Source organism: Chiloscyllium punctatum, unplaced genomic scaffold, assembly GCF_047496795.1.
Source record: "Chiloscyllium punctatum isolate Juve2018m unplaced genomic scaffold, sChiPun1.3 scaffold_82, whole genome shotgun sequence".
NCBI classification, from domain to species: domain Eukaryota; kingdom Metazoa; phylum Chordata; class Chondrichthyes; order Orectolobiformes; family Hemiscylliidae; genus Chiloscyllium; species Chiloscyllium punctatum.
Window position 1 is genome coordinate 990,513 of NW_027309816.1, and position 26,501 is coordinate 1,017,013.

The 26,501-nt window shown below is 44.4% G+C and overlaps 1 protein-coding gene across 1 annotated transcript in view; it reads right to left on the reverse strand.

Annotated features, from left to right (window-relative positions):
* The window catches only part of LOC140471420 (uncharacterized), a 201,180-nt gene that overhangs the window by 8,793 nt on the left and 165,886 nt on the right, over positions 1 to 26,501 (reverse strand). The window contains exon 7 of the mRNA XM_072567426.1: positions 17,546 to 17,680. The gene's annotated coding sequence lies outside the window, so the exon portion shown is untranslated. The remainder of the gene's footprint in view (positions 1 to 17,545; positions 17,681 to 26,501) is intronic.

Genomic DNA, 26,501 nt, shown 5'->3' on the forward strand with positions numbered 1-26,501 from the left:
GATAGACAGGGCTGTCAGGGTTTACAGGGATGAAGGAATTTAGTATCTACTGGAGAAGGTTAGGGATTAGGGTGTTAGGGACTGGAGAACCTGACAGAGACAGAGACAGAGACAGAGAAACAGAAAATGATGTGGACTAGAGGAGACTCCAGACAGAGGAAGGATTATTGGGGCTGGAGGATATTACAGAGATCACGAACACAGCATGGGCCAGGATTGATGCCTGCGATCCCCTGTGCTGTCGCATTGAGGACCAGTACAGCAGAGGTGAAAGCAGGACCCTCACAAGATGGTGAGAATGAAGTCTAGAATGTTGCTGTTCCTTGCCCAGCTCTATATCTCTGTCCTGTCTTCCTGGTCTACCTCCACCCTGTGCTGTTTATTGTGAGTGATCTTACCAGCTGCAGGAATTACTGAAGGCTCCAGATCTCCCTCTCCATTTCTCTTGGCTGACCAACCAGTTTCCATGAGGTGATGGATGAGAAAGGAGTTAGGAACATCCTGATGAGCTGCATGAGACAGAAATAGACAGAATGGGAAATTAGACTGATGCAATGAGGATAACACATGCAGAGTGGCACTGAGTCCAGCAGAGATCTCGATAATTCCAGTCTCCATCCCTTGCCTGTGCTGCTGCATCTCTCTGGAATGGAAAATTCTGTTGACTCATGATCTCAGACCATCTGTAAGAGGGAGAAATGCTGACAGAGGCAGTAAATAGACCCACACAGCGAGGGATACCACATGGAGAGATACTAAGTGATATGACATTATTAAACACTGCATCAACAGGGAATTGTTTGAATTTGTAACAAAGACACTGGGATAATTGTGAGGGGATTCAACCTTCCTATCTCATCATCTCTTTGGCAGTGGCTCACAGATGAGGCTGACTCTCTCCCACTCTCAGTGGGGGTGGGGGAGTCTGGAGTTGGCTGTACAGACCGATGTGGCCTTCCACAGACTCTGTTACACTTGAGGCAGAAGGTGGACATGGAAAGGGGGTGGGTGGGGTGTTGATATGACAGCGCGCTCCTTGTGCTGTTTTCTCCTCGATTCCCGTTTTCCCCACAGTAAGTCTCGAGGTGTTCGACACCTTCCCAATGCTCCTTCCCACTTCAGATGGTCTTGGCCGATTTGATTAAGAGATGAAAAAAAAACCGATCAATTCTGAAGTAACCAACATTTAGAAATGTGGAGGAGTGCAGTAGGAAGAGGAAATATTGTCAGTGTTTAATCAGAGTAGCGGAACAGGGAGGATTGAAGGTGCTGGAGGTGGTGAGAGTATTACAGAGAGGGGTAAAGGCCTGAACAACGGTACAAAGCCAGTACGGATTGCTGCAGCTAGAGCTGTTTGCAAAGGTAGGGATAGACATATGTATATTTCATTGATTCATTCAAGGCCGAAGGATGTCACCGGATGGACCAGCATCCATTGCCCTCCTGCTAATTGCCCAGAGGCAACTCAGAGCCAGCCATATTGCTGTGGGACTGGAGTCACATGTGAGCCAGACCAGGTAAGAATGTCATATATCCCTCCCTAAAGGACATACGTGAACAAGTTGATTTTTTCCAGATAATCAACAATGCTTATACAGAGGCCTCACTAATGTCCTGTACAGATACACCATGACATCCCAACTCCTACTCTCAATGCTCTGCCCAATGAAGGGTTACCATCCCAAACGCCTGCTTCACCAGACTGTCTACCCGTGACGCTACTTCCAAAAAACTGTGTACCTGCATCCCTGGGTCAATGAAATGATTCACAACAATATCCAAGGCCCAAGCATTAATTGTACAAGTCCAGCCTGGTCTGCTTTACCACAATACAACATCTTGCATTTCTCCACCTGTTATTCCTAACCTCAGTGGTCCAGCAGTACTGTTGATTCCATTGTACTCTTCGATAACCCTCTTCACTGTCCACTTTATTACCAATTTCAGTCTCACTCACAAACTTGCTAACCATGGCTCCTGTATTATCATCTAATCTGTTTATATAAATGATGCACAACAGTGACCCAGCACCGAACCCCATGGCACACCGTTGGTCACAGGCCTGCAGTTTGAGCAGAAACCCTCTATGAACACGCTCTGTCTCCTACAGTCAATCCTGTCGTGTATCCAGTTGGTGAGCGCTCCCTGGTTATGTCTGATCTAAACTTACTAACCAGTCTGCCATGTAGAACCTTGTCAAAGGCCTTGCTAAAGTTCATGTGGACATCGTGTACTGCTCTGCTTTGACCTCTCACTTGTCTACCTCCACACTCACATTTGAGGCATGATTTCCCATGCACAAAGCCATGCTGACGATCGTTAATCTGTCCTTACCTTTCCAAATGCACGATGATCGTTTCTCTCAGAATCTCCTCCAACAACTTACCACCTCTGCATCAGTCTCACTGGTCCGTAGTAGCTGTCGATAATACAAATATCTCTGGGAGGGGCCCTGCAATTTCCTCCCTCGCTTCTCACAAGGCGCTGGGGTATATCTGATCATGTCCAAAGGTTTTATCTAACTTTTCCATTTTAAGACATCCAGCACCTCCTGTTCTCCAATGTGAACTCTTTTCAAGACATCCCTATGTATTTTCCCAAGTTCCCGAGCTTCCATGTCTTTCACCACAGTAAAGCCTAACACAAAATATTTGTTCAATATCTCCATCATCAGCAGTGATTCCAGACAGACAGCCTCATTGACCTTTCAGCGGCCCTATTCTCTCACGAGCTAATTTTTAGCCCTTGTTGAAACTTTTCAAAATGCTTCTGAAATTTCAAATATCCCTCTACTGCAACTATCCTCCCCCACCCTTATCTATTCTGCCATTTATGGTCACACCAAAATATAGAATGCAACAGATTTAAAAATATTCCCCTTTTATAAAATCATACATCTCACATTGTTTCTAAGTATCTAGTTCTCATTTATTGTCATATTCTTTATAGCACTTTCCAGCACGTTCCCGACTTACTGTCAGGCTAACACCGTTTGGTTTCAGACTGACTGCACAAAGGATTTTGGGAATCCTTGTGATTCAATCTGAAACAGGTAGCTTACAGGACCAGCAAGTAATTGAGAAGGCAAAGGGAATGGAGTCTAAATATAGGGAGGTCTTGCTAAAACAATGCAAGGTACAAGTCAGACCACACCTAGATTATAATGAATAGTATGTGTGCCCTCAGGAAAGACATTCTTGTGTTGGAGGCAGTCCAGGGAAGGTTCGCTTGGCTGATCCTGGAGATGGCGGGATTTTCCAATGTGAAGAGTTGGAGTAGATTGCCCTTGAACCTATTGGGGTTTTGAAGAATGTGAGAGAAATTGAATGAAATATCCAGGATTCGGAGGGGCTTTGACAGGTTAGATGTCGTTAAGTTAGAAAATGGAACAGTACAGCAGAGTAATAGGCCCTTCGGCCCACCATGGCTGTGCTGACCATGATGCTATTCTCAACTAATCCCATCTGTCTGCACATGGGCGATATCCCTCTATTCTCTGTTTGTTCATGTTTCTGTCTAAATGCCCTTCAAATGTTTGCTCTTGTTGCCACCTCTCCCACCTCCTGTTTGTTTTTTTGCTGATCCTGCCTAAATCCCTACAACCCCTCAATAATCACATTGCTCGGTAAAGACAATTGGCCTCATTCATCTCACTTAAAACTTCTCACTCTCACCTTAAACCGATGCGCCCTAGTATTTGATATTTCGACATTGGAAGGAGGATTCCAACTATCCACACTATTCACGCCTCTCCTCATGCTCTATACCTGTACAAGGTCACCCCTCAGTCTCGAATATTCTCGCAAAACAATCCAACTGCGTCCAACCTCCTTAAGCACAGTCTCATCCAGGCAATATTCTGCCAACCCTCTGTTGGAACCTCCCCAAAACCTCCACATCCTTCCTGTGGTGTGTCGATGAGAATGACACGCAACTTTCCAAACATGGTCGAATGAAGTTTCATTCAGTCACAACATGACATGCAAACGTCTGTACTCAATACTGTGCCCAATAAAGGTAAGCATACCATACTCCCCCTTGACCACCACATCCTGTTGTGTTGTTATTTTTAGGGAGCTATGGATTTGCTTCCAGTGTCTCTCTGTTTATCAATGTTTCCAACTAGTCAATTAGTGTACTTCTCTCTTCCATTTGACTTCATAAATGCTTGTAATTTTTATTAATGACTGTTTGTAATTTTTATTAATGACTTAGATGAGGGAGTCGAAGGGTGGGTCAGTAAATTTGCAGATGATACGAAGATAGGTGGAGTTGTGGACAGTGAGGAGGGCTGTTGTCGGCTGCAGAGGGACTTAGATATGATGCAGAGCTGGGCTGAGGAGTGGCAGATGGAGTTCAACCCTGCCAAGTGTGAGGTTGTCCATTTTGGAAGAACAAATAAGAATGCGGAATACAGGGTTAATGGTAGGGTTCTTAGTCAGGTGGAGGAACAGAGGGATCTTGGGGTCTATGTACATAGATCTTTGAAGGTTGCCACTCAGGTGGATAGAGTTTGTAAGAAGGCCTATGGAGTATTATCGTTCATTAGCAGAGGGATTGAATTCAAGAGTCGTGAAGTGATGTTGCAGCTGTACAGGACTTTGGTTAGGCCACAGTTGGAGTACTGTGTGCAGTTCTGGTCGCCTCACTTTAGGAAAGATGTGGAAGCTTTGGAGAGGGTGCAGAGAAGATTTACCAGGATGTTGCCTGGAATGGAGAGTAGGTCGTATGAGGATAGGTTGAGAGTTCTCGGCCTTTTCTCGTTGGAACGGCGAAGGATGAGGGGTGACTTGATAAGATGATCAGAGGAATAGATAGAGTAGACAGTCAGAAACTTTTTCCCTGGGTACAACAGAGTGTTACAAGGGGACATAAATTTAAGGTGAAGGGTGGAAGGTAGAGGGGAGATGTCAGGGGTGGGTTCTTTACCCAGAGAGTGGTGGGGGCATGGAATGCGCTGCCCGTGGGAGTGGTAGAGTCAGAATCATTGGCGACCTTTAAGCAGCATTTGGATAGGTACATGGATGGGTTTTTAAATCTAGGTTAGAAGTTCGGCACAACATCGTGGGCCGAAGGGCCTGTTCTGTGCTGTATTGTTCTATGTTCTATGTTCTATGCATCACTTCACACCTGTCCCGATGAAATTCAATTTGCCCCATCTCTGCCCAATGTTACAGCTGATCTACATACTGCTGCAACCTTGAACACTCTTCCTCACTATCCACAATTCCCCTAACTATCCCTAATCATTACATGCCTTTCCAAATGTCGACTGCAAAATTACCACTCAAACTGCTGACCTTTTCATCTGAATCACAGATATAAATTACACACAGACATCACAGCACTGATCCTTGTGAAACAGACGTCCAATCAGAAATTGACCACTGCACATGCCTCTGTCTACTATCACCAAGAAAATATTGCATCCGACTTAACAACATGCATGGATTGTGATTTGATCTCCCAGATCTCCCTTGCTATTTAGAAGCTGTCCATTCAAAATGACTCTATATTTTGATTCCCAGATTAAATTGGCTGTCTCACTAATGCACTGACTGCGGCCTTTCTTCACAACAAAACGGGACCTGTTTGGTTTTTTGCTGATCCTGCCTAAATCCCTACAACCCCTCAATAATCACATCCCAGCGATGGTCATGCTGCAGCCACACCTCCACAATAACAGTTCGATCATATCTGTTCCCTTCAGTTAATGCTGTCATTCCATCTGCCTTGTTGCAAATGCATGGTGCGTGTCACCGAGAGAGGGCCTTTGAGGGATGGTTAGAGGTCACAGAGTGGGAGAGATGTTTGGGGGTGTGACAATGTTGCAGGGTTAAACATAGTTACAGTTGCTACAGATTGTTCGCAGGAGAAAACATTTTATTGTTTGGAGGAAGATAGAGAGATAAAGCGTCTTTGATTAGATTCCAGAGATAGGGATGTGTGTAGGGTTGTGGATCGTTACATGGACAATGTTGATCAGGACGTAGACCATTCACAGAATTCCAGGATTTCGTACATTTAACAACATTTGTGGGATCTGGAGAATATCACAGTGATAAGGAGGATGGTATGGACTGGAGAATGTTACAGGGAAAGGGTGGGTAGTATGGACTGGAGAATGTTGCAAGCACATGGAAGATGATATAAGCTGGAGAATGCTGCAGCAATAGAGAGGAGTATATGGACTGGAGGATGTTGCACGGACAGGGATGAAGTTATAGACTGGATACAGTTAGAAGGAGAGATGAATTTATGCACTGGAAGGTATGTCAGAGAGAGTGAGTGGGGTGCATGCTGCAAGGTACGACAGGGATAGGGAAGCTTGTAGAGACTGGAGGAGAGAGTGATAGAGAGTCTTGTGAGAGACCAGATTCATTTATGAGCATAGGATATGCTATAGTGAGCAGAGCCTTTTGCAGATATAAATGAGGATACAATGGCCACAAAGCAGTCACACCTATACATAGGTATATAGGAACTGAAGGAATTGAACAGATTAAACAGGCTAGGAGTGTTGTATGCAGTGGAGGAGATTAAACTGAAAGGGATGGTTTTAGAGACTCAACAATGTTAGGAAATAACGGGAGTTGCAATTGTTAGAGCAGGTTTCAACAATTCGGAGGATATAGACCTGAAAGAGCTTTGACAGATAGCGATGGAACGGTAAAGGGAATTGTAGTGGCTTCCCTTTCATAAGCAATCCATAAGCACTTAAAATAGCCTGGTTGACATGTGCATTATCTCTCGACCATTCATCAGACAGCGCTGCAAATACTTCACTGGATCTGCCTACCAGCTTAGACTGAACTAGCATCACCCAGAAAACCTCGGACCACTCTCCCTGTCTATGAAATCTTTCAAATGAAATACAGAGTTCCTTGACAGTAGAGTCACAGGTAGTTAGGATCGCGAAGAAGGCGCTTGGTATGCATTCCTTTATTGGTCAGAGTATTGGGTACAGGAGTTGGGAGGTCATGTTGCGGCTGTACAAGACAGTGGTTAGGCCAATTTTGGAATGCTGCATGCAACTCTGTTCTACTTCCGATCGGAAGGATGTTGTGAAACTTGAAAGGGTCCAGAAAAGATTTACAACAACGTTGCCAGGGATGAGCTATAGGGAGAGTTTGAACAGGTGATGGTTGTTTTTCCTGGAGAGTTGGAGGCTGAGGGTGACCTCATCGAGGTTTATAAAATCAAGAGGGACATGGATAGGGTAAAGAGACAAAGTCTTTCTCCTGTGGTGTGCGAGTCCAGAATTATAGGGCGAGGTTTAGAGTGAGAGTAGAAAGATATAAAAGATAAAAAGGGGCAACTTTTTCACGCAGATGATAGTACATATATGGAATGAGCTGCCAGAGGAAGTGGTGGAGGCTAGTACAACTGCAACAGTTAAAAGGCATCTGGATGGGTAGTTGAATAGGAAGGGTTTAGAGGGAGATGGGCCGGGTGCTAGCAGGTGGGACTACATTGGGTTGGGATATCTGATCTGCAGGATGGGACCATGAATGGGTTGGGGAACCTGGAGGATGTTATGATTTGAACCACAGGTAATGTTTGATTGGATCTTTCAGCCAGTCTTACAGATGGTAAAATTGCAACATTTAAGAAGCATTTGGATGGATATATGAATAGAAAGGGTTTGGAGGGAGATAGGCCAGGTACTGGCAGGTGGGACTAGATTGGGTTGGAATACCCTGTCGGCATGGCTGGGTTGGAATGAAGGGTCTGTTTCCATGCTGTACATCTCTATGACTGGAAGATTGGCTGAACGGTCCAATCAAAAATTACCTGTGGTTCAAATCATAATATCCTCCAGGTTCCACAAGCCATCCCTTGTCCTATCCTACAGGTTCAATGAATCCCGGAACACCTAACCTTCTTCAAGACCCACGTCCCTTTCAACATTTGTACCATCCTCCAAGTTCTGCAGCCCTTCATACCTTGTAACATGGTCCAGACTCTCCAACTCCTCCTTCCTCTGCAATGTTCCCCAGAAGGGCACTGGAGGATGGTGGGGGTTACAGAGATACGGAGGGACATCAGGACGGGAGGATTTTGCAGACATTAGGAATATATGGACTTGAGGAGGTTTCACAGTTAATGAGTGTTATAGGGACTGGACGAACTTACAAAGATAGGAATAGTTTTAGATTGGAGGATTCTGCAGAAAACCTGTATGTGGTTAAAGGCAGGATTTTTAGCAGCGATCAGGAACAAAGGGATCCTGTGTCCCTCAGGATCCCACCCAAGTTGACAGGCTGTTAAGAAGGTGGATGGTGTGTTGGCTTTCATTAGCAGGGGGATTGAATTTAAGAGATGTGAGATTTTGCTGCAGCTCTACAGAACCCCAGTTAGACCACACTTCGAATATTGTGAACAGTTCTGTTCGCTTCATTATAGGGAGGACGTGGAAGCTTTAAAGACAGTGCAGAGGAGATTTAGCAGGATGCTGCCTGGACTGGAGGGCATGCCCATAGAAGGTAGGTAGTGGAAGCTAGGGCTTTTCTGATCACAGCGAAGGAGGAAGAATGGTGACTTGATAGAGGTGGACAAGGGAATGAGAGGGATAGATAGAGTGGATAACCAGAGACTACTTCACATGGAGAAATGGCTATCACAAGGGGACATAAGTTTAAGGTAACTGGCGGAAGGTTTAGCTTAGATATCAGAGGGATATGGGCCAGGTGCTGGCAGGTAGGACTAGATTGGGTTGGGATATCCTGTCGGCATGGACGGGACTGGTACGTTATTTGCACAGAGTGTGGTGAGTGTGTGGAATGGACTGCCAGCCGTGGTAGTAGATTCAGACACATTGCAGACATCTAAGCAACTCTTGGATAGGCACAACAATGATAGTAATATGTAAGGTATGTAGGTTCGTTTCATCTTCAGAGTAGGATAAAAGGTCAGCACAATATTGTGGGTGGAAGAGCTTGTACTGGAATGTGCTATTCCATGTTCTAAATAGCAAGGGTTAAGATGGCAGCAAGAGGTTTCGGGAAGCGGGAGAGGATGCGATCTGAATGAAGTGACACAAATAGGAGGCGTTGCTAAAGTTGTATGAGGTAACAGAGACAGCAATGGTCTGATCTGCAGCAGATGACCAGACTGCAAGAATTGTGGGGACTGGAGGTGCTTTCACAGGGAGGGAAGAGCATAGAGCCACAGGAGGTTACAGAAATGTGGAGAGCTGTCGGGCCGACAGGAGTTCATGGAGATGGGGAGGTTGGGAGGAATGGAGCAGTTTACAGGAATAAGGATGTTGGTAGGATGGGGTGTTTTACACAGACAGGAATGTTTCAGGTGAATGGAGCCGAGTACAGAGATAAAGTGGGTTGTACAGATTGGAAAAACAAATAGACGTATGGAGGGTAGTCGGGACTGAAGATGTTTATAGACACAGGAAGGCTTAGGGTCTGCAGGTTATTTAGATAAAGAGGGTGTGGAATTAGACAGATTCTCCAAGTGATAAAGACAGCAATTTTGGTTGGAGACACTTTCACAGATTAGGGAGCATTAGTAACCTCCTCCAGTTTGGTCAGAGTGGGAAGGGTTGTAGGGGAGGGTGATGTTTACACATGTAAGAGTTGGAGGAGATTATGAAAATGATTAGATGGATGGAGACACTGGAGGAGCTTACATTGACAGGGTGGGTGCTGGCAATGAAAAGATATCACATAGATAGAGGGTCTTGTAGGAACTGTATTGAAAGAGTCACAGGCATTGGAATGACTTCTGCAGATTGGGAGTATTACAGGGACTGAGAGGATTGTACGGTCTCCACAGATTGATCGTGTCTTTAAGAATATGTAGATATGGAAATCTTAAACCCAATACATGCAGTCTTCATTTCAAGACCAGAGCCTTATTATCCCTCATCAGCCAAGGATCCCTAACCCTGCCAGCTTTTCCCTTTACCCCAATGGGGCATACTGATCCTGGATTCTTGAGATCACACTTTGAAAAGCCTCCCATTTGCCAGTTGTTCCTTTTCCTTCAACCAGACTCACCCAATCGATTAGAATCATAATGTGGAGGTGCCGGTGTCGGACTGGGGGTGTACTAAGTTAAAAATCACCGACACTCGGTTCCAGTCCAACCGGTTTATTTGAAAGCACTAGCTTTCAGAACACTGCTTCTTCATCAGGTGGTTGGGGAGCACAATCCTAACAGTACAGAATTTATAGCAACAGGATGGCAGTGTCATGGAATATAATATCAAACAAATTTAGTTTAAGCCTTCCACCTGTTACAGTGATCACCAGCCCTTCCAAAGCGAGTTGGATTATAGCTGGGCATTGTGCAATTTTAAATTCACGGCATTGACGCTGGCCAGATCCTGCAGAATGGCCCCAAACCTGGCCCTGTTCCAGTTTTCCTCTTCAATCTGTGGACCTGCTGATCTTTCTCCATAACTATGTTAAAACAAAGACAGTTGTGGACACTGGACCCAAAGTGCTCTCTGAATGACACTTCAGTCACTTGCCCGACCTCGTTTTCTGAGGGAGGTCCAGTGTTGCACCTGCCTGAGTAGAGTAGGGCCCTCTGCATATTGATTTAGGAACCTCCCTTGGACACATGTGAAAAATTGCCCTCTGTCCAGGTCTTTTTATACTCTAGGTGGCCCAGTCAATACAGGGAATATTAAAATCTCCAGCCTGCACTCCTCTATTATTCCTATAGTTATCTACAATCTCTCTACACAGCAGCTCCTCTGGTATCTGTTGGGTCTACAAAAATATACAATACAGTCCCAACAAAGTGACCACCCCCTTCTTCTTTCTAACTTCTAACCATGTGGAATTTTAAATGAATATATGTTTCATAAATTGGAAATAACAATCCATAAATACGTATTGATAAAAATCCAAACACTTGACCTTCAGAGAAAGACAACAGTTCACTCTCATGTGGTCTGCACGACATACTCACAGCAAAGTGTTTGCCTCTCAATGACCCTGTGAAATGGGCGAGCCAGCTGCTTAGCTCAAGGGTAGCAAGGGATGGGCAATAAAGGCTAGTCAGCCAGAGACACCCACATCCCATACATGATTTTTAAAAAAAATCCATCCAGATTGGTCCCAGCACAGTTCCAGTGGAACAATGTCCTGGCCAATCACGTTGGTAGATTTACGGACAGGGCTTTAACCTGACAGAGAGGATGCAGGGACAGGCTTCAGGTGAAAGGAGCTTTCCAAATCCAAAGAGAAAAGGTGAAGCATCAGAGCAGCGTGGGAATGTGACTGAAGACAACAGAAAGGAACAGGATGGGACAAAGTTTAACTAAAACTGTAGATCAGCAAATCCATTTGTGACAGGGAATTGTAGGAACGAGTAAATTATGTTTTTTTTCTTAATGGACAAAGTCTCTGCAACAAGGTAGTTGGATTTGTGACACAGAGATAAAAGGGATTTAGACACCAGAGAGATGTGGTTACAGGGCGAACAAAAGGTGGAACATAAATATTCAATGGTTCACAACCTTGTGCAAATTCAGGCAAAATGGACAACGCTAACAATATTGGGTAAGAAAGGCATTACAGAGAAAGCATTTGGCCTCAGATCATGAAGTAGAGTCAGTCTGAATGTTAATTCTGGCTACTACTTGCCAAGGACACAAGCAGCAGAACAGGTTTAGACCACCCACCGAACAGCATTTCATGGCTCATCACTGCAATAAATAGGAATTCATTGGAATGTTTAATACAGGCATGGTGAACATTTAGTGAAACGTCAATATTCGCAAAGTCCGGGACAATCACACTGACAACAGTGATATTGGAAGAGGAGTTCAGAGAATTTTTTTCAGTGTTTCTTAGAATAACACATTGTGCAACTGGCGAGGGACGTAACTGTCTCAGAGAGACTGTTGTGTGATAAAACTTAGTGAATGAGTAATGTCACCTGGAGAGATCCTCTGGGAAATTGTGATAAAGTGCAGTTTAAAGAAATATAAAGTTTTAAAGTGAATCACAGAAAGGACAAGCTACAACTAGAAACAAAAATAGCCAATTACATGAGTTTGAGAGGAGAACTGACCAGGATAAACAGGCTAAACAGACTGAAATATGTGCCTGTAAATGAACAGTGGAAAACATTTGAAGGAACAATGTAAAATACTCAACAAAAGGACATTCCACTGAAACAGACAAAAACTCAGCAAGAAATCCCCTTTGATCCCTCACTCAGGACAAAATGGATCATTTTAGATTATGAGGCTGAGAAGATCACCACAAAGTACTTTAAATCCTGAAGTGAGAGAGAGTTTTAGAGTAAGTTTTAAAGGGATTTCAATGGGTCTGCTCGCAGGAGGGGGGCAATGGGAAGGGGAATCATTGTCAAGGTTTATTGACACGATACGAACATGGAGAGGTGAAGGTGCTGGAGGTGGTGAGAGTGTTACAGAGAGAGGTCAGGGTCTGAACGGTGTTACAAAGTCAGTACGGATTGCTGCAGCTGAAGGGGTTTGCAGAGGTAGGGAGGGATATATGTATTTTTATTTGTTCATTCATGGGATGTGGGTGTCACTGCCTGGACCAGCATTCTTTGACCCCATGCTAATTACCCAGAGATTGTTGGGGCCCTGGTGGATAAATATAATACTTTGCTGGCCACAGGTGAAGTGCTGAATGACTGGAGGATCACTAATGTGGTTCCTTTGTTCAAAAAGGGCAGCAGGGATAGGCCAGGTAATTACAGAGCAGATAGTCTGACAGCAGGGGGAGGGAAATTATTTTGAACTACTGTGAGGATGAATCAACACTTGCAAAGGTAAGGATCAACTCGGTTTAGTCATCACGGATTTGGCAGAGGAAGATACTGTCTGAGGAATTCAGTTCAGTTTTTTTTTAAATGGTGCTTTAGTATATTGATGAAGGCAGTGCAGATGATGTGGTTTACATGGACTTGAATAAGTCCTTAAACAAGATCCAACATGGAAGGCTGGTCCAAAAGGACTGGGTTCCAAGGCAAGTTGGCAAATTGGATGCAAAATTGGTGGACAGAATACTTTCACCGGGTGTACCACAGAGATCTGTGCAGGAACCATTGAACATTAATAACTCGGATGTGAAAGCAGAAGGTATCATCAGTCGGTTTGCAGATGACATGAAAGGTGAGGGTGTTGTTCACAGTGAGGAGGATGGTCTCCGTCTACAGTCTGATGTCGATCGGATGATAATCTAAGCAGAGTTTAGTTCTGATTGAAGTGAGGTAATACTCTGTGCGAGGTACGATAAGAGAAGAACAGACAAAATGAACGGTAGGTCATTGCGGAGTACTGAGGAATACAGGGACCTTGAAGGACAAGTCCATAGATCCCTAAAGGTGTCAGCACAGGGAGACAGGGTGGGAAAGGCACCTCAACTGGGAGCAGGAGAGGGACCCATATCCTGGTGGGGTGAATTGCTCGAGCTGCTTGAGAGGGTATAACCTTGTTCTGGCAGGGTGTTGGACCTTAAATAAACGTAAGGCCAGAAAGAAGATTGAGGCTGGTGCACGAGTTAAAGACAGCAATTTCAGCAGACAAGGCAGGCAAGAACATAGCAGGGAATGGGGGAAAACTGATGATTAAACTGCATTTATTTCAATGTAAGGGGTCAGACAGCTAAGGAAGATGAACTCAAAAGCATGGATTGGAACATGGGACTGGGATATTATAGTTATTACAGAAACACAGCTGAGGGAGGGGCAGGACTGGCAGTTCATTGTTTAAAGGTAGAGATGCTACAGGAAGGCGAGGCAAGAGAGGACGTGTGGTGGTGGGGTTTTGATTGCATGATTCATCACAGCAGTACTTAGAGAGGATATTCCTGTGGGATCGCCCAGTGAAGCTATGTTAGTGGAACAGAGAAATAAGAATGGGTCATCACTTTGATACGATAGGACTGCTGACCCAGAATAATCTGTGGCAGACTGAGGAACAAATATGTCGGAACATCTTAAATATCAACCATAATAATAGGGCTGGAATGGCACGGTTTTTGAACTTTCCAAACCTAGACTGGGACTGCCAGTGTTCAGTGTTTAAGGGAGGAATTTGGTAATTGTGTTCCAGAAAACTCCCAATCAATATGTAAATAGCCTGAAAAGAGAAAGGGGCAAAACCTGACCTCCCCTTGGGAATTAAGGTAGGGAAAGGGACTGAGGTGTGAGTGGGAAAGCATTTTGCCAAAGTGACCACAGTTCTAGTAGTTTGAAATTCAGCTTTGGAAAAGGACAGGCCTGGTCCACAAGTGCAAGGTATAAAATGGAGCCTGACCAATCTTGATCGTATTAGCCAGGAACTTTCAAAATGTGATTGGGGAAGGGAATTATTTACAGGGAAAGGGAAGTTTGGCAAGTGAGAATATTTTAAAAGTGAGATAAACTGATCGATCACCACCAGCATGTTCCTGTTTGTGTGCAGCTCAATGCTGACAGCATTCGGAAACACTGGCTGTCCATTGAGGGTCTGGTCAAGGAAAAGGGGGCACATGTCAGGTATAGCTAGCTGGATCAAGGGAATCCCTGAGGATATAAAGGGACTGTTGGAATACACTTTGGGTGGAAAACAGGAATGGAGAAAGGCTAAATGAAATAGCCTCAGCAGAGAAGGAAAGGGGAATCCAAAAGTGATTGTATCAGTATATTAAGAGTGTATAAGTAACTCAGGACAAAATAGTGTCCATTAAAAATCAATGAGGCCATCGATGTTTGGAACTGCAGGATATTTGCTAAGATCCTAAACAATTTTTTCATTCCAGAACTTACTGTGGAGAAAGACTGGGGAACTCAGGGAACAGGAGTAATACATGAGACCGCAATTGGAGTTCTCTGCAATTCCAGTCTCTCTGCTACAGGAAGGATGTTGTCAAACTTGAAAGGGCTCAGAAAAGATTAACAAGGTATTGCCCGGGTTGTTGGTGAATAATCTGGGGTTACTGTCACTGGAGAATCGGAGACTGAGGGGTGACCTTACAGAGGTTTAATAAACATGGGGGCCATGGATAGGGTAAGCATTCAAGGCCTTTTCCCAGAAGTTGGGGAGTCCAAAACTGGAGGGCATAAGTTTAAGGTTAGAGGTGAATGGTTCACAGAGGGACTGAAGAGACAGCTTCTTCACACACATGGTGATGGGTGTATGGAATGAGCTGAAAGAGAAAGTAATGGAGACTGACGCAATTACAACATTTAAAAGGTATCTGGATGGGCATCTGAATTGTGAGGGTGTAGACGTATATGGGCCAAATGCTGGAAAAGGGAATGGATTTATTCAGATCTTCTGGTAAGCCTGGACGAGTTGGGGACTGAAGGGTCTGTTTCTATGCTGTATATCTCTATGACTTGAAAAGAGTGCATGTTATAGAAGAGGTGGTGCTGGAGGTTTTAAAACACAAAGCCATGGCAAGTTCCAGAATCCGATTAAATGCATCACAAGGGTAGAGCTTATACAACTAATGTTAAGGCTTCGGTTAGTGTTTTAGTGCAGAGGGACCTCCGGGTTCAGGTACATAATCCTTGAAGTTTGCATCACAGGATGGATAAAACAGTGCTTGGCATGCCTGACTATTGCTCAGTCCATTGAGTGGAGGATATGGGACGTCATGTTGAGATTGCACAGACATTTGTGAGGCCTGTTCTGCAATACTCTGTCCAGTTCTGGTCGCCCCAGTTATAGGGAGGATATTATTAAGCTGCAGGGGGTTCAGAAGAGATTTACCAGGATATTGCTGGGTCTGGAAGGCCTGAGTTCTGAAAAATGGCTGGATAGGCTGAGTCTTTTTTCACTGGAGCCTGGAGGTTGAGACATGATGCTATAAAGATTTATGGAAAAAAAATGAGGTACATAGATCAATTTCATGGTAGTTGCCTTTTCCTCAGGATGGGGGAGTCTCAAGAGGAGGGGCCACATTTTTAAGGTTAGAGGGGAGAGGTGTTCAAAAAAAAAGATATGGGGCAATTTGCTACACAGAGGGTGGTTTGAGTGTGGAATGAACTTCCTGAGAAAGGGGTTGATGTGGGTACAATTACAACATTTAAAAGATATTTGGATAAACAGGTGAATAGGGAAGGGTTGGAGTGATATGGGCCAGCAACAGGCAGCTGGGAAGAGTTTAGTTTTAGATTATGGTGAGTATCAACTGAAGGGTCAGTTTCCATGCTGTATGGCGTTATGACAAGAATATGGTTTGATTCCATTATTGAAGAAAGGATCAGGGCTGGGTCCACTGATGTGCATCATCGACATAAACAATTTGGTTGAAAATATAGGAGTGATTGTGCGAAAGTTTGTTGATGATCAATTGAATGGTGTCGTGGGCAGTAAATACGGTTATCAAAGGGGATACTGACCAACTGGGCCAGTGGACCAAGGAATGAAAGATGGAGTTTAATTCAGCTGTTGGATTTTGTTAAGACAAACCAGGGAGGACTAATACAGTTAATGGAAGGGCTCTGGCCAGAGTTGTTGACCAGAGAGAGAAGAGAGAGAGAGAGAGAGAGAGAGAGAGAGAGAGAGAGAGAGAGAGAGAGAGAGACCAGGGGGTGCCAGTTACATTGTTCCTCGGAAATGGCATCACAGGTGGACAGGGTGGGGAAAGCGACATTTGGCACATTTGCCGACATTGGCCAGCACTTTGTTACATACGTTGGAGATATTTGTAACATTGTCCTAAATATTTCACTTGGGCAGAGGAGGCCAAGGGGTGACTCTAAGAATGGTGAATAACCAACGGTAGGTGAGTCCTAAACAGGAGGTGAGAGAGCAAGGATTTAAAGAGGGAGCTGAGGGGGAACATCATCCACAGAGGATGGTGCATAGACGGAATAGACTGCCTCAGGCACATGGGAGAAACAAGAACAATTACAGCATGGAAAAGACATTTGAGCAGGTACATGGAGAGGAGAAGGTTTGAAGAGATAAGGGCCAAAGGCAGGCAAATGAGACTCATTCAGTTTAGGTAACATGGGCAGCATTGAGGAGTTGGACCACAGGTTCTGTTTCCGTGCTGTATCACTCTGTATCCAGCTAAAGCGGATTAGTGTACCAAAATAAGGCATGTTGTAGACACTGAAGCAAGTTACAGCGATAGGGATGGTTGTCTGGAATGCAGTACATTTCAAATATGTGGAGGGACTATCGGGAATGGAGCAGGTTACAGGGATAACTACTGTTATAGGAGTTAAAAATGACTGAAGACACTGGTGCACAAGCCATGCCACAGATACAGTGTTGCAGAGTAATGAATCTTAGTACAGTGTTGGAGGGAGAACGCAGAACAGAAATATCCCAGGCAGCATTCACAAACTCTCGTCGGAGACCTACTCTCCCGTCTGTTGTACTGATGCTCACTAAGACAGCACAGGACTGAATTGATAACTATGAACTCCCGATGCTGTCTCAGTGCAACATCAGTTAAAGTAGACGTGGTGATTGAGCATGGGGTGTAACTGTACTGTACTGTGCTCCCCCTCCAGCACTGTATCTATGTCATGTCTTGTAAGTGATGTTTGGAGCCCTCTCATTGCTCTCTGCTCTGTGCACTATGAGTGATCTTACCTCACTGCAGGATTTATTGAAGGCTCCAGATCTCCCTTCCCTTTGTCTCTCTGGCTGACCAACTATCTTCAATGAGGTGATGGATGAGACACACAGCAGTTGGGAAGTCTATTGAGTCAGTAACTTCTTGAGTACCTACAGGAGACAGAGAGATAGACAGAATGGGAAATTAGACTGATGCAGTGAGGGTTACACAAGGAGAATGGAAATGAGCCCAAACAGATATCTGGAAAATCCCAAACTCCATCCCAGGCCGGTGCTGTTGCGTCTCTCTGGAGTGGAGAATTCTGTTAGCTCAGGATCTAGAGTAGCTGCAAGAGTGAGAGACGCTGACAGAGGCAGCAATTAGACCCACACAGTGAGGGTTACTACATGGAGAGAGACTAAGTGATATCACTGGAGTGCTGGAAGACTTCAGGATCACACAGTCATGTTAGAAGAATGGGTGTAGCTTCATGTATCAGTGCTCAGGGATTAGCAACCAGTGAGCAGCTGAAGTGATGGTGTAATAACATTATTGTTAGGGTATTTGTCCAAAACCTCAGCTAATGTTCAGGAGAGGCAGGTTTGAATCCCACCATAACATATGGTGGAATTTAAAATCAATAATTTTAAAAATAGCAATGAACAACCGTTAAACAAATATGAAACCATTGCTGATGTACAAAAATCACAATCCCTTCGATTAGATTCCCTACAGTGTGGAAACAGGCCTTTCGACCCAAGAGTAGCCCACTCAGACCCATCTCCCTCGACCTAATACACCTAACATTATGGGCAATTTAGCATGGCCAATTCGCCTGACCTGCGCGTCCTTGGACTGTGAGAGGAAACCGGAGCATCCAGAGGCAATTCACGTTGACACGTGGAGAATGTGCAAACTCCACACAGTCGCCCGCGGCTGGAATCGAACCTGGGACCCTGGTGCTGTGAGGCAGGAGTGCTAATCACTGAGCTACCGTGCCGCCCACTTGCCCTTTCAACAACGAGATCTGATCATCCTCACGTGGTCTGCATGACATACCCACAGCAAAGTATTTGCCTCTCAATGGTCCTCTGAAATGGCCAAGCAAGCTACTCAGCTCACGGGCAGCTAGGGATAGGCAATAAAGGCTAGTCAGCCAGAGACACCCACATCCCCTACCTGATTTATAAAAAAATCCAATAGGATGGTCCCACTGGAACCGTGATGGGACCAGTGTCCTGGCCAATCATGACAGTAGGTTTATGGACAGGGCTTTAAACTGACAGAGAGGATGCAGGGACAGGGTCCAGGTGAAAGGAGCTTTCCAAATTCAAAGAGAAAAGGTGAAGCATCGGAACAGTATGGGGATGTGACTGAAGGTAATCAAAAAGGAACACGATGGGACAGCGATTAACTAAAACTGTACTTCAGTGAATAGGTTTGTGACAGGAAATTGTGGGAGAGTAAATTATGTTTTTTTTTCAATGGACGACGTCTTATCAATAAGGTAGATGGATTTGTGACACTGAGATAAAAGAGGTTTAGATAACAGAGAGACATGGTTACAGGGTGAACAAAAGGTGGACATAAATATTCAATGGATCACAACCTTGCGGAAACTCAGGCAAAATGGGTAACACTAACAATAATGGATAACAAAGGCATCACAGAGAAAGCATTTGGTCTCAGATCATGAAGTAGAATCAGTCTGAATGTAAATTCTGGCTACTACTTCCCAAGGACACAAGCAGCAGGATAGTTTTAGCCACCAAAAAGCATTCCGTTGCTCATCACTGCATTACACAGGAACTCATTGGAATTTTTTAACAAACACATTGTGATAATTTTGGGAAACATCAATATTCAAAATGTGGGACAGTCACACTGGCAAGAGTGATATTGGAAGAGGAGTTCAGAGAATTAGTTTTCAGTGTTTCTTTGATTAACAAATTGTGCAACTGGCGAGGGACGTAACTATCTCAGAGCGACCATTGTGTGATGAAACTTCGTGAATGAGTAATGACACCTGGAGAGATCCTCTGCGAAATTGTGATAAAGTGCAGTTTAAAGAAATATAAAGTTTTAAAGTGAATCACAGAAAGGACAAACTACAAGCAGAAACAAAAATAAACAATAACAGGAGTTTGAGAAGAGAACTGACCAAGGTAAATGGGCTAAACAGACTGAAATATGTGTCTGGAAATGAACAGTGGAAAACATTTGAAGGAGCAGTGTAAAACACTCAACAAAAGGACATTCCATTGAAACAGATTAATCCTCAGCAAGAAATCCCCATCGGTCCCTCACTCAAGTAAAAAGGATCATATCAGATTATCGGGCTTAGAGGATCACCAAAAAGTACTTAAAATCCTGAAGTGAGAGAAAGTTTTACAAGTAAGTTTTAAAGGGATTGCAAAGAGTCTGCTCGCAGGAGGAGGTCAGATGGAAGAGGGAATAATTGTCAAGGTTTTATGTCACAAAAGGAACTGGGAGAGCTGAAGGTGCTGGAGGTGGTGAGAGTGTTACAGAGAGGGGTCAGGGTCTGAACAGTGCTACAAAGCCAGTACAGATTGCTGCAGCTGGAGGTGTTTACAGAGGTAGGGAGGGATATATGTATTTTTATTTATTCATTCATGGGACAAGGATGTCACTGTGGGACCAACATTTTTTGCCCCACTGCTAATTACCCAGAGTATAGCACAGAGTCAGCCATATTGCTGTGGGTCTGGTGTCACGTGCAGGCCAGACCAGGTTAGAATGTCAGATGTCCTTCCCTAAAGGACGTAAGTGAACCAGATGAGTACTTTCTACTGGTCAACAATGCTTTTATGGTGGCCTCACCAATGTCCTGTACAGCCACAACATGACATCCCAACTTCTACTCTCAATGCTCTACCCAAAGAAGGTAACCACCCCAAACGCCTGCTTCACCAACCTGTCTACCTGTGACACCACTTACAAAGAACTGTCGACCTGCATCCCTGGGTCTCTGACTGACAACACTACCCAGGGCCCGAACATTAACTGTACAAACCCACCCTGGTTTGTTTCACCAAAATGGAACACCTCACCTTTATCTAATTAAACTCCATCTGCTATTCTTCAGCCCACTATCCCAGTGTACTATTTGAACTGTTGTATCACAGATAACTTTCTTCACTGTCCACTTTACCAACAATTTCAGTGTCACTCAAAAAAGTTACTTCCCACAAAACCAATATTCCCATCCGAACCATTTATCCAAATGACAAACAACAGGGGACCCACTCCACCGCTGGTCACATGTCTCCAGTCAGAAAGGCAACATGTCTCCCATCACCCTCTGTCTCCTACCATCAAGCCCAATTTTGTATCCAGTTGACTCGCTCCTCCTGAATACCATATCCTTTTACATTGATCTGAGCTTATTACCCAGTTTACCATACAGAACGTAGAACACAGAACAGTACAGCACAAGACGCTTCGGCCATGATGCCATGCCCATCTTTTACCTGACTGGAAGATCAAACTAACTTACATACCCTTCATTTTGCCGATCCAAGAGTCTGTTAAAGTGTCCCATTACACCCACCCACCACTCTCTGTGTAAAGAACCTCCATCTGAGATCTCCCCTTACCCATCCTCCAATCACCTTACAATTATGCCCCCTTGTACCATGTATGCCATGGGATAAAGACGTCTATCACTGTTCACTCTTTCTTTGCCTCACACCATCTTGTTCACCTCTACCAAATCACACCACACTCTTCTTCACTCCAATGAGAAAAGCCTTAGCTCCCTCAACCTTTCTTCATAAGACATGCCCTCCAGTCCAGGTAGCATCCTGGTAAATCTCCTCTTTACCCTCTATAAAGCTTCCACATCCTTCCGATAATGAAGGGATCAAAACTGAACACAATATTCTAATTGGGATCGAAACAGGACTGTACAGAGCTGCAGCATAACCTCATGCCTTTAAAACTCAATCCCCCAGCTAATGAAAGCCAATACAACATATTCTTTCTTAACAACACTATAAGTTTGGTGGCAAATTTGATGGATCTCTGGTCATGAAATCCAAGATCCATCTGTTCCTCCCCACTATTCAGTATTCTGCCTTTACCCCTGTATTCTGCATTCAAGTCTCACCTTCCAGAATACATCACTTCACACTTTTCCAGATTTGACTTCATCTGCCACTTCTCTGGCCAGCTCTACATCCTGTCAATGTCCCATTGCAACCTCCAGCAGACATCCACACTATTCACCACTCCACCCACCTTCATGTCATTGGCAAACCTACTTACCCACTCTTCCACTCACACATCCAAGTCATTCATAAAATCACTAAGAGCAGAGATTTTTTGACCTCTCCCTGCAGAAAACCACTGGTCACTGAGCTCCAGGCTGAATGATTTCCATCTGTCATCGCCCTCTGTCTTCTAAGGACCAGGATTTCTGTATCCAGACAGGCAGGTTTCCCTGTCTCCCACGCTCTGTACTTTCTCAATGAGCCATAAATGTGTTTTGTCACATTCTCAAAGGATTCAATAAGATTTGTGAGGCATGACCTGTCCCTTACAAAGTCATGATGACTTCCTCTAATCAAACTATGGTTTTCCAAGGAATCATAAATCCTGTCTCCCAGAGTCCTCTCCAATAATCTGCACATCACAGACAGAAGACTGACAGGTCTGTGATTCCCAGGATTATCTCTATTCCCTTTCTTGAACAACGCATGGCTGATTCACCTAACCTGCACATCTTTGGGCTGTGGGGGGAAACCGGAGCACCCGTCGGAAACTCACACAGACATGGAGAGAATGTGCAAACTCCACGCAGACAGTCGCATGGGGCTGGAATTGAAATCGTGTCCCTGGTGCTGTGAGGCAGCAGTGCTAACCACTGAGCCACCGTGCTGGCCCATGTAACTCTCTAGAGCCCTGCTTCTGATCCTTGGTTCCTCAAGCTTAAATTAGCTTCCTTCTTCCTCTTGACTAGATGTTCTCCATCCCCTGGAACCATGTCAAATGCTTTGCTGTAGACAACGCTGACTGCGCTGCCTTCATTTATCGCTTGGTCAACTCCTCGAAGAGTCAATCCAGTTTGTGAAACACGGTTTCCCACTCACAAAGCCATGCTGACTATCTCTAATCAGCCCTTGCCTTTCCAAATATATGTAACTCCTTTCTCTCAGAATCTCCTCCAACAACTTACCTAGCACTGGGCTCACTGGGCTGTGATTTCCTGGCTACTCACTGCAGACCTTAAGTGATGGAACAGCATTAGCCACCCTCCAGTCTTCCGGTCGCTCATTGTGTGTATTGATAAAATAAATATATGTTAGGAACACTGCAATCTCTTCCCCAGATTCCCAAAATATTCTAGGATCGACCTAATAAGCGACTGAGGATTGATCTACCTTTATTTGTTTTCAGATTCCAACACTTTTTTTTCCTTTGTTGAGGATTCTTTCCAAGACATCACTATTTATTTCCCCAACTTCCTGAGCTTCCATGTCTTTCTCCACAGTAAATTCTGACAACACTATTTTGTCTAATATCTCACCCACCTCCGGACAGTTAAGGTGCCCTATTCTTTACCAAATTACTCTTTAGCCCTTATTGAAACTTGTATAAAGTTTTCTGAAAATTCAAATAAATCGTATCTTCAGTCCAACCACTCCTACACCCGTATCTACTCTGCCATTTATATTCACAACAATAAAAATAAAATCCAACAGGCTCAAAAACACATCCTCTTTTTTATTAAAAGTGTTTCTAAGGGTCCAGTTGTTGTTCATTGACATATCCTTTCAAACATATTTCAGCTCCTGACCTACTATAGGCTAACACTGTTTGGTTTCAGACTGGCAGCAGAAAGGGTTATGGGAGTTCATGTTTATCTGAAAAAGGTAGCTTACAGTTTCAACAGGTAATAGATGTTTTGGAAATAAGCAGGGTCGTGGGGACTGAAGGACATTATGGAGATAGGGAGTGATGTAGGGACTGTATGAGATTATGGACACAGAGAGTGCAGTGGTGACTGAAGAACATTATGGAGATAGGGAGTGATGTGGGGCCTGAAAGGGGCCAAAGAGACCTGCAGGGCTGTTGGGCCTAAAGGAGGTTGTACAGATCAAGAGGATCATGGGGATTGAAGGAGGTTACTCTGAACGGGAGGGTCATTGGGTCAGGATGAGATTATGGAGATAGGGAGGGTCGTGGGGCCTTTTGGAGGTTATGGAGTTAGGGAGGTTTGTGGGGAATGATTCAGGTTACATGGATAGGAAGAGTCGTGGGGACTGAAGGAGTTTATGGAGAGAGGGAGGGCTGTGGGGACTGAAGGAGGTTATATAGATAGTAAGTTTATAGAGAAGCACAGGAAAGAAGAGCAGGTATTGGCCATTTGACCACAGAGTCGGTCCCACCATTCAATATGATCACGACTGATCATTTAACCCAGTACAGTATTCCTGCTTTCACACCTTACTCTGATATTATAGTGACTACTGGCATTTAGTGATACAGTGGGCTGTAGTAACTGGGACGGGGGTATGGGGGGTGGTGGTGTCGTACAGAGATAGGGAGGGTTGTGGAAGCTGGGACAGGTGACAGATACAGGGTGGGTTTTAGGAATGGAAGGACTTTACAGGGATTTGGAGGAATGCGGCGATGGGACGTGGTAACAATCACAGGGAGGATTTTGGGAGCTCGATCTGAGACGGGTCCAGCTGAGAACAGAAGTGAGTCAAACAGTCAGGGCAGGCAGGGACAAGGTAGGACTAATAAATTAAACTGCATTTATTTCAATGCAAGGGGCCTAACAGGGAAGGCAGATTAACTCAGGGCATGTTTAGGAACATGGGACTGGGATCTCATAGCAATTACAGAAACATGGCTCAGGGATGGGCAGGACTGGCAGCTTAATGTTCCCGGATACAAATGCTACAGGAAGGATAGAAAGGGAGGCAAGAGAGGAGGGGGAGTGACATTTTTGATAAGGGATAGCATTACAGCTGTGCTGAGGGAGGATATTCCCAGAAATACATCAGGGAAGTTATTTGGTGGAACTGAGAAATAAGAAAGGGATGATCACCTTATTAGGATTGTATTATAGACCCCACAGTAGTCAAAGGGAAATTGCCAAACAAACTTGTAAGGAGATCTCAGTTATCTGTAAGAATAATAGGGTAGATATGGTAGGGGATTTTAACTTTCCAAACATTGACTGGGACTGCCACAGTGTAAAGGTTTAGATGGAGAGGAATTTGTTAAGTGTGTACAAGACAATTTTCTGATTCAGTATGTGGGTGTATCAACTAGAGAAGGTGCAAAACTTGACCTAAACTGAGGAAATAAGGCAGGGCAGGTGAGTGAGGGGTCAGTGGGGGAGCACTTTGGGACCAGCGACCATAATTCTATTCATTTTAAAATAGTGATGGAAAAGGATAGACCAGATCTAAAAGTTGAAGTTCTAAATTGGATAAAGGCCCATTTTGACGTATTAGGCAAGAACTTTTGAAAGCTGATTGGAGGCAGATGTTCGCAGGTAAAGGGACGGATGGAAAATGGGAAGCCTTCAGAAGTGAGATAATGAGAATCCAGAGAAAGCATATTCCTGTCAGGGTGAAAGGGAATGCTGGTAGGTATAGCGAATTCTGGATGACTAAAGAAATTGAGGGTTTGGTTCAGAAAAAGAAGGAAGCACATGTCGGGTATAGACAGGATAGATCGAGTGAGTCCTTAGAGTATAAAGGAAGTTGGAGTATACTAAAGAGGTAAATCAGGAGGGCAAAAAGGGGACATGAGATAGCTTTGGCAAATAGAAGTAAAGAGAATCCAAAGGGTTTTTACAAATATATTAAGGACAAAGGGTAACTAGGGAGAGAATAGGGCCCCTGAAAGGTCAGCAAGGCGGCCTTTGAGTGGAGCCACAGAAAATGGGAGAGACACTAAATTAATATTTTGCATCAGTATTTACTGTGGAAAAGGATATGAAAGATATAGACTGTAGGGAAATCGATGGTGACATCTTGCAAAATGTTCAGATACAGAGGAAGAAGTGCTGGATGTCTTGGAACGGTTAAAGGTGGATAACCCCCCAGGACCTGATCAGGTGTACCCGAGAGATCTGTGGGAAGCTGGAGAAGTGATTGCTGGGCCTCTTGCTGAGATATTTGTATCATCAATAATCACAGGTGAGGTGCCGGAAGACTGGAGGTTGGCTAACGTGGTGCCACTGTTTAAGAATGGTGGTAAAGAAAAGCCAGGGAACTATAGACCGGTGAGCCTGAACTCAGTGGTGGGCAGGTTGTTGGAGGGAATCCTGAGGGACAAGATGTACATGTAGTTGGAAAGGCAAGGACTGATTATGGATAGTCAACATGGCTTTGTGCGTGGGAAATCATGTCCCACACACTCGAGTGAGTTTTTTGAAGAAGTAGCAAAGAAGATTGATGAGGGCAGAGTGATAGATGTGATCTATATGGACTTCAGTAAGGCATTCGACAAGGTTCCCCATGGGAGACTGATTAGCAAGGTTAGATCTCATGGAATACAGGGAAAACTAGCCATTTGGATACAGAACTGGCTCAAAAGTAAAAGACAGAGAGTGGTGGTGGAGGGTTGTTTTTCAGACTGGAGGCCTGTGACCAGTGGAGTGTCACAAGGATCAGTGCTGGGCCCTCTACTTTTTGCCATTTATATAAATGATTTGGATGAGAGCATAAGAGGTACAGTTTGCAGATGACACCAAAATTGGAGGTGTAGTGGACAGCGAAGAGGGTTACAACAGGATCTGGACCAGACGGGACAATGGGCTAACTGGCAGATGGAGTTTAATTCAGATAAATGCGAGGTGCTGCATTTTCGAAAAGCAAATCTTTGCAGGACTTATACACGTAATGGTAAGGTCCTAGGGAGTGTTGTTGAACAAAGAGACCTTGGAGTGCAGATTCATAGCTCCTTGAAAGTGGAATCGCAGATAGATAAGAGTGAAGGCGGCGTTTG